Source organism: Xylocopa sonorina, unplaced genomic scaffold (assembly GCF_050948175.1).
Source record: "Xylocopa sonorina isolate GNS202 unplaced genomic scaffold, iyXylSono1_principal scaffold0048, whole genome shotgun sequence".
In the NCBI taxonomy this organism is placed as follows: domain Eukaryota; kingdom Metazoa; phylum Arthropoda; class Insecta; order Hymenoptera; family Apidae; genus Xylocopa; species Xylocopa sonorina.
The window spans coordinates 1,064,619-1,073,922 of NW_027490119.1; positions in this window are offsets into that span (position 1 = coordinate 1,064,619).

Sequence of the window (9,304 nt, forward strand, 5' to 3'; positions counted from 1 at the left end):
AATATTCATTGCGAAGGGTCACGTACACCTCATAGTCACTTCAAAGGAATGTAAATGCGACACTTGGTTGCTAGGAAATAGCGTCTGCAGATGTCTACGTATCATAGAAATGGGGATCTAATGCTACTTAAAACGCGATATAGCATCTCATTTCTATGTTTCATGAGAAGATATAATATACATTGCGATGTGTCATGTATACCTCGCATACGCTTCAAATGAATGTAAATGCGACACTTGCTTGCTAGGAAATAGCGTTTGTAGGTGTCTACGTATCGAAACAATAGAGTTCTAATGCATCTTAAAACGCGATATCGCACCTCATTTCTATGTCTCATGATAAGATATAATATTCATTGCGAAGTGACACGCATACCTCGTATTCACTTCAAATGAATGTAAATGCGACTCTTCCTTGCTAGGAAATAGCGTTTGCAGATGTCTACGTATCGAAGCAATAGAGTTCTAATGCTTCTCAAAACGCAATATCGCATCCCCTTTCTATGTTTCATGATAAGATATAATATTCATTGTGGAGTGTTATGTATACCTCGTATTCACTTCAAAAGGATGTAAATGCTACACTTCCTTGCTAGGAAATAGCGTTTGCAGATGTCTACGTATCATAGCAATAGTGTTCTGATGCTTCTTAAAACGCGATATCGCACCTCATTTCTATGTCCAATGATAAGATATAATATTCATTGCGAAGTGACACGCATACCTCGTATTCACTTCAAATGAATGTAAATGCGACACTTCCTTGCTAGGAAATAGCGTTTGCAGATGTCTACGTATCGAAGCAATAGAGTTCTAATGCTTCTCAAAACGCAATATCGCATCCCCTTTCTATGTTTCATGATAAGATATAATATTCATTGTGGAGTGTTATGTATACCTCGTGTTCACTTCAAAAGGATGTACATGCTACACTTCCTTGCTAGGAAATAGCGTTTGCAGATGTCTACGTATCATAGCAATAGTGTTCTGATGCTTCTTAAAACGCGATGTCGCTCCTCATTTCTATGTTCCATGATAAGATATAATATTCATTGCGAAGTGTCAAGTATACCTCGCATACACTTCAATTGAATGTAAATGCGACACTTCCATTTTAGGAAGTTACGTTTCCAGATGTCTACGTATCGAAGCAATAGAGTTCTAATGCTTCTTAAATCGCGATATCGCATCTCATTTCTATGTTTCATGATAATATATAATATTCATTGCGAAGTGTTATGTATATCTCGTCTACACTTCAGATGAATGTAAATGCGACACTTCCCAGCTAGGAAATTGCGTTTGCAAATGTCTACGTATCGAAGCAATAGAATTCTAATGCTTCTTATACGCGCTTTTGCATCTCATTTCTACGATTCATGATAAGATATAATATTCATTGCGAAGTGACACGCATACCTCGTATTCACTTCAAATGAATGTAAATGCGACACTTCCTTGCTAGGAAATAGCGTTTGCAGATATCTACGTATCGAAGACATAGAGTTCTAATGCTTCTTATATCGCGATGTTGCATCTCATTTCTCTGTTTCATGATAGGATATAATATTCATTGCGAAGTGCCACTTATACTTCGCAAACACTTCAAATGAATGTAAATGCGACACTTCATTGCTAGGAAATAGCGTTTGCAGATGTCTACGTATCGAGGCAATAGTGTTCTACTGCTTCTTAAAACGGGATAACGCATCTCATTTCTATGTATCATGATAAGATATAATATTCATTGCGAAGTGTTATGTATACCTCGCATACACTTGAAATGTATGTAAATGCAACACTTCCTTGCTAGGAAATAGCGTTTGCAGATGTCTACATATCGTAGCAACAGTGGCCCAATGCTTCTTATAACGCGACATCGCATGTCATTTCTATGTTTCATGATAAGATATAATATTCATTTGCGAAGTGTCATATATACCTCGCACACACTTCAGAAGAATGTAAAGGCGACACTTCCTTGCTAGGAAACAGCGTCTATAGGTGTCTACGCATCGTAGCAATAGAGTTCTAAATCTTCTTAAAACGCGATATCACATCACATTTCTATGTTTCATGATAGGACATAATATTCATTGCGAAGTTTCACGTATTCCTCGTATTCACTTCAAATGGAGGTAAATGCGACACTACCTTGCTAGGAAATAGCGATTGCAGATGCCTACGTATCGAAGCAATGGAGTTCTAATGCTTCTTGGAACAGGATATCGCATCTCATTTCTATGTTTCATGATAAGATATATTATTAACTGCGAAGTTTCATGTATTCCTCGTATTCACTTCAAATGAATGTAAATGCGACACTTCCTTGCTAGGAAATAGCGTTTGCAGATGTCTACGTATCGTAGCAATCGTGTTATAATGCTTCTTATAACGAGATATCGCATCTCATTTATATGTTTCATGATACGATAAAATATTCATTGTGCAGTGTTATGTATACATCGTATTCTCTTCAAAAGAATGTAAATGCGACACTACCTTGCTAGGAAATAGCGTTTGCAGATGTCTACGTATCGTAGGAATAAAGTTCTAATGCATCTCAAAACGCGATATCGCATCTCATTTCTATGTTTAATCATATGATATAATATTCAGTGTGGAGTGTTATGTATACAGCGTATTCACTTCAAGAGAATGTAAATGCGACACTTCCTTTCTAGGAAATTACGTTTCCAGATGTCTGCGTATCGAAACAATAGAGTTCTAGTGGTTCCTAAAAAGCGATATCGCACCTCACTTCTATGATTCATAATAAGATATAATATTCATTGCGGAGTGTCATGTATACTTCGTATTCACTTCAAAAGAATGTAAATGCGGCACTTCCTTGCTAGGATATAGCGCTTGCAGATGTCTACGTATAGAAGCAATCGAGTTCTAATGCATCTTAAATCGCGATATCGCATCTCATTTCTATGTTTCATGATAAAATATAATGTTCATTTTGGAATGTCGTGTATACCTCGCATACACTTCAAAGGAATGTAAAGGCGTCCATTCCTTGCTAGGATATAGCGCCTGCAGATGCCTATGTATCAAGGCAATAGAATTCTAATGCTTCTAAAAACGCGATGTCGCATCACATTTCTATGTTTCCTGATAAGAAATAATATTCATTATGGAGTGTTATGTATACCTCGCATACACTTCAAATGAATGTAAATGCGACACTTCCTTGCTAGGAAATAGCGTTTGCAGTTGTCTACGTGTCGAAGCAATAGAGTTCTAATGCTTCTTAAAACGCGCCTTCGCATCTCATTTCTATGTCTCATGATAAGGTATAATATTCATTGTGAAGTGACATGCATACCTCGTATTCACTTCAAAAGAATGTAAATGCAACACTTCCTTGCTAGAAAGTAGCGTTTGCAGATGTCTAGGTATCGAATCAATAGAGTTCTAAAGCCTCTTAAAAGAGCTTTCCCATCTCGTTTCTATGTTTCATGATAATATATAATATTCATTCTGCAATGTTATGTATAACTGGCATTCACTTCAAAAGAATATAAATGTGACTCTTCCTTCCTAGGAAATAGCGTTTGCAGATTTCTACGTATCGTAGCAATAGAGTTCTAATGCTTCTCAAAACGCGATATCGCATCTCATTTCTATGTTTCATGATATGATATTATATTCATTGCGATGTTTCATGTATTCCTCGTATTCACTTCAAATGAATGTAAATGCGACACTTCCTTGCTAGGAAATAGCGATTGCAGATGTCTACGTATCGAAGCTATAAAGTACTAATGCATCTTACATCGCGATAACGCATCTCATTTCTATGTTTCATGATAATATATAATATTCATTGTGCAATGTTATGTATACCTCGCATTTGCTTCAAAAGAATGTAAATGCGACACGTCCTTGCTATGAAATAGCGTTTGTAGATGTCTACGTATCGTAGCAATAGAGTTCTAAAGCTTCTTAAAACGCGATATCACATCACATTTCTATGTTTCATGATAAGATATAATATTCATAGCGAAGTTTTCACCTATTCCTCGTATTCACTTCAAATGAATGTAAATGCGGCACTTCCTTCCTAGGAAATAGCGTTTGCAGATGTCTACGTATCGTAGCAAGTGTGTTCTAACGCTCCTTAAACCACGATATCGCTCCTCATTTCTATGTTTCATGATAAGATATGATATTCATGGTGGAGTGTTCTGTATACCTCGTATTCACTTCAAAAGAATGTAAGTGCGACACTTCCTTGCTAGGAAGTAGCGTTTGCACATGTCTACGTATCGAATGCAAAAGAATTCTAATCCTTCTCAAAACGCGATATTGCATCTGATTTCTATGTTTCATGTTAAGATATAATATGCTTTGCGAAGAGTCATGTGTTCCTCGTCTTCACTTCAAATGAATGTAAATGCGACACTTCCTTGCTAGGAAATAGCGATTGCAGATGTCTACGTATCGAAGCAATAGATTTCTAATGCTTCTTGAAACGGGATATCGCATTTCATTTCTATGCTTCATGATAAGATATAATGTTAATTGGGAAGTGTCATGTATACCTCTCAAACACTTCAATTGTATGTAAATGCGACACTTCCTTGCTAGGAAGTAGTGTCATGTCCTGGCGAATAAATTATTCGTATCCCAGCAGGCTGAATGACACAAGCCTTTTAGTCGAGAATTCGGTCCGTTATAAAACGCGTATGACCGCGTCCGTCGATTCTGGCAAGACGCGGGCACCGTAAACAATCGCGAACGCGTGTAAGGAGGGATTTTACTTACCTTTCGCTGATTACCCTCTTCTGCTTTCAGATGTGGCGATCGTCGAGGGTCGTTCTCGGGGGAGGAGTCGGCGTACGGCTGGCTGAAATCGGCGTTGTGACGGTGGAGCTGCGATGAATGTCGCCGTCCGTCGATGAACGAAGATTTCTGGCGTTTCACCAACGTATTCCGCACGAGATAATGGATTAAATTCTTCCTCCCGGCACTAAGAGTTCGTTTATAGACACTCAAGTTGTTACGAACTTGGAAAAATTTGTATTAAAATATAATTGAATTTAGAAATGGAGTTGGAATGAACTAGAACTTGATGTGGTAGAAAAATAATAAAGTATATTCTAAATCAAAGAGTACAAGAACAATTATTTCGAAGTATTAAGACTAGGTTAACTATGAATTAGGAATTAGAACAAAGACTTTAGAACTAGGAACCTCATCGAGGCTGCGCGACGGCCCTAAGGCGCGACTTGGAAGAGACTTGGAATTGGAAGTGCCCGAAGGCGAGATAGAACTGTACCGTACTGACGGTACTGACTGACTGTGTCTCCCAAGATGCGTCTGCGACCTCCTCGACTCTCGGAGCGCTTCGGTCGTGTGCGAACGTAGGTGAGAGTATGTGGACGCCCGAGTGGGGTTTCGACGTTGCGTAGTGGGGTTAGCGGCGCGTGCCGCTGAGGCGGTCGCGATCTCGCGCGTCGCGGGTTACTTAATTAGCGCAACTTATGAATATAGAGATACAAGTATGAAATTAGAAATTACGACTTAAATGTAAAATGTGTGTTGTTTGTGTCGTTATAAAGTAGTGTCGTGTAAATTCTATGAGCTAGGAATACACAGCTTAGAATGTAGTGGTATATATATAATGTTAATTAATAATATTAGAAATAGTATTTTGGGCATGGCAGATCTGGGATGGTGAAATCGTAGAGTCCTTTGTACGGTGAGGGTTCCCGTCGTCGGATCTCGTGGAGGTTGATTCTCCTGGTACGTCCCTGGAGTGAGCGAGAGGGCGAGTTTCCCTGCAGGTAAGAGTGAGACGGTGGATGGCTCCTTGAGTGGGAGCGAGACAGCGCACATGGTCCTTGATGCGAGCGAGATGACGAGCACCTCTGCGGGTGCGAATGAGACGGAGGGTTGGTCCCTTGGAGTGAGAGAGACGGCGAGCACCTCTGCGGGTGCGAGTGAGTCGGAGGGTATATCCCTTGGAGTGAGAGAGACGGCGAGCACCTCTGCGGGTGCGAGTGAGACGATGGTCGTAGCCTTTGTCCTGAGTGAGACGGCGAATTGCGCCTGGGTGTTGCCTGTGGTGCAGGCGCGTGAGGGTGGTTGCTGTGGTGCGTTGAGAGGGTGGCAGGTGGCACGCCTGACGTCACACCTTCCCCCTTAGAAAAAGAATTTCGCCTATTGCGAAATCTCTGGACTGATGTGGGCTCGATGTGGTATGCTACTCGTCTCGTGTGCTGTGGAGGAGATTGGTCCTCCTTGGCGTGTATGCTGCTCTCATCTCGTGGATGCTGTGGTCTCTCGTCTCGTGGATGCTGTGGTCTCTGCGTATCTTGTGCTGCTACGGCTGCACTCTGTTTGGTTGCACTTTTCTTCTGAGGTGCACTTTGTTCGTTTGTCACTGTCACCGATTCTTTTACTCTTTGTTCATTAAGATTTTCAGTTTTTGATTTTGACTTACACTTTTCACTGTCTCCTACATTCGATCGAACTCTCATACGTGCATTCATCGTTTGTAGGCGCTTACAATTTTTTAATTTATTTGAATGCACAATCTTGTGCCTCCCCTTAACATTAATTTTTACATTATTATTAGGCAGAATCTCCAAGATCTTATATGGGCCTGTGTATTGAGAATCGAATTTATGTCTAAGTGGTTCGCGGAGCAAATAAACCCATTGTCCGACTTGGAAATCCTTTACATTAAGCTTCTTATCGTAATAGAATTTAGCGCGTGTTTTTGCACCGTCTAAGTATGTTTTCGCTATTTCTTGTGAAGTACGTATTCTATCGTTGAGTTCATCTAAATACGTGGCGTACGATTCGTTTTCCGAAGTGTCTCTGAAAGGTATGGCAGAGGGAGTTCGTGCTATTTTCTCAAAAACCAGTTCGTATGGCGTGTAACGTGTTCCTTCGTGTGTACTGGTATTGTAGGAAAACATAGCGTATGGCAGCCATTTTCCCCAATTGTTCCGATTGCCTATGAATTGTTTTAAATATTCCGCTAACACGTGATGTGATCTTTCCACAGAACCGTTGGTCTGGGGGTGGAAAGCCGTTGTTTTATATTGTTGAATTCTGAATCTAGCGGCGATGGTTTTCGTCAATGAGTTTATAAAGTTGGAACCTTGATCTGTTAATATGCCCTTATGGCATCCGAATTTACAAATAAAATGCGTAATGAACGCGTCGGCTATGTCAACCGCCGTGGTTCTTTTTAAAGGAATTGCTAGGGAATACTTTGTCAGGAGATCTTGTATCGTGAGTATGTTCGTATATCCGTCTGGAGTGGGGGGTAATGGTCCCATAACGTCCATGGATATCTTGTCGAATGCTGTGCCTGGGGTATCGGTGAGAGTTAGAGGTTGACGCGTTTTGACTCTAGTTAGTTTTAATTTTTGGCACATTTCGCATTTTTCTATGTATTTTTGGATTTCTTGTTTCATGTTCGGCCAGTAGTACTTTTCACGGATTCTACTGTAAGTTTTGTTAACTCCTTTGTGTCCTGCTACTGGGGTATCGTGATTCTCGCGGATTATATCGTTTCGAAGTTATTCTCGCGGAGTTCGAACGAGACCTTGGCAGAACGTAATTTGAATATTGGTGTCGAGAAAGAGATCTACTAGGATTCGTTTGATTTGTGAAAGAGTAAATTGATTAATTGCGGTTTGTGCTATGCTAAACGATTCTAATTGAAGCTCGCGTGTTACGTCATATAGAGATTGTAAACATTCTAGAAAGATTTGATTGTCGACTTGTTTCTTTTCGTGTTCCGTAACTGGTAATGAAATTTGGAAATAATTTCCGTGAGAACTTACTTTGGCTCTTCCTAAGTTAACGTTATCTTTATGTTGATGGAATTTTCCTACATTCTGAAGTTCGCGTGCGCCTGTTTCGTACGGGCGGCCTCCTCTCGTGATAAAGACGACTAAATTATCGTGCCTTGCGGATAACGAGTCTCTTGTAGTAACTCGAGGTCGTTGCCTGACTTCGGGTGGGTAGTCCACTGTCGGTAAGTCTGTCGGTACCGTTGTCGGTAAGGAGGAACTAGGATTTTCTGTCGGTAATTGCGATCTGTCGATATTTTCTGTCGAGGATGCTGGTGTAGGAGGCGGCGGAGGTGGAGGTTTGGATGATTTAGGAACTGGAAACTCGAAAATGTTTTCGTCGGAGTCGCTGGAGTGTGTAATTGGCTTTACGCTGACAGGGTTTCTTGACAAAGCATCTGCGTTCATGTTCACCTTTCCTGGCTTGTATACGATTTCATATTCGTATTCGGCCAGTTTAAGGCGCCAACGAACTAATCTACTGGACGGATCTTTGACGGAGTTCATCCAGACCAACGGTCTGTGGTCTGTCACGAGTTTGAAAGATCGACCGTAGATATATGGTCTAAAATAATGAACGGCGTAAATGATGCCCAAACACTCCTTTTCTATAGTTGAATAATTTTTCTCTGCATTATTCAGCAAGCGCGACGTGTAGGCGATTAGAAGGTCCCTACCGATGGGGCCCTGACTAAGAACGGCGCCGATAGCGTTGGCGGATGCGTCTGAGGTTATGATAAACGGTTTCGAAAAGTCAGGATACTGCAATATCGGTGCTTCACAGGGCATGTCTCTTAGTGTAACGAATGCAATTTCCTGATCGTTTCGCCAAATGAATTTAATATCTTTTTCTAAGGAGATTCGTTAGTGGTTTCGCGATAGAAGAGAAATTTGAAATAAATCTGCGATAGTATCCTGCGAGACCGAGAAACTGTTTTATTTGTTTTGGGTTCTGTGGACGTGGAAAGTCTCTGACTGTTCATATTTTATTAGGATCGGGTTTTACCCCGTTTTCGCTAATGACGTGCCTTAAATAATTTACTTCACGACGCAAAAACTCGCACTTGTCCGGGTGGAGGACAAGGTTCGCGTTTCGAAGGCGTTCTACAAGCTTATTAAATTTTACCTCGTGTTCGTGCAAAGAACTGGCGTACAGAACAATATCATCGAGATATACAAACATTTCATTGCCTTGCAAACCTGTTAGAACATTGTCCATCAGCCGTTGGAAGGTGGCTGGGGCGTTACGGAGACCGAACGGTATTCTTTGAAATTCGTAGTGGCCGTGAGGGGTCGAAAATGCGGTTTTAGCGGAATCTGATGCTGACATTGGGATCTGGACACTGCATTGTCACGAGTCGGCGTCCTAGGACCGAATGGCTCTTATGTGGCGGGCGTCCGAAGGACGCAGTCCATCCCACTTCCAGACTGGGAGACTGGGGGTGGCTAGCCCTACAGGCGGAAGGCAAAAATGAACAGCA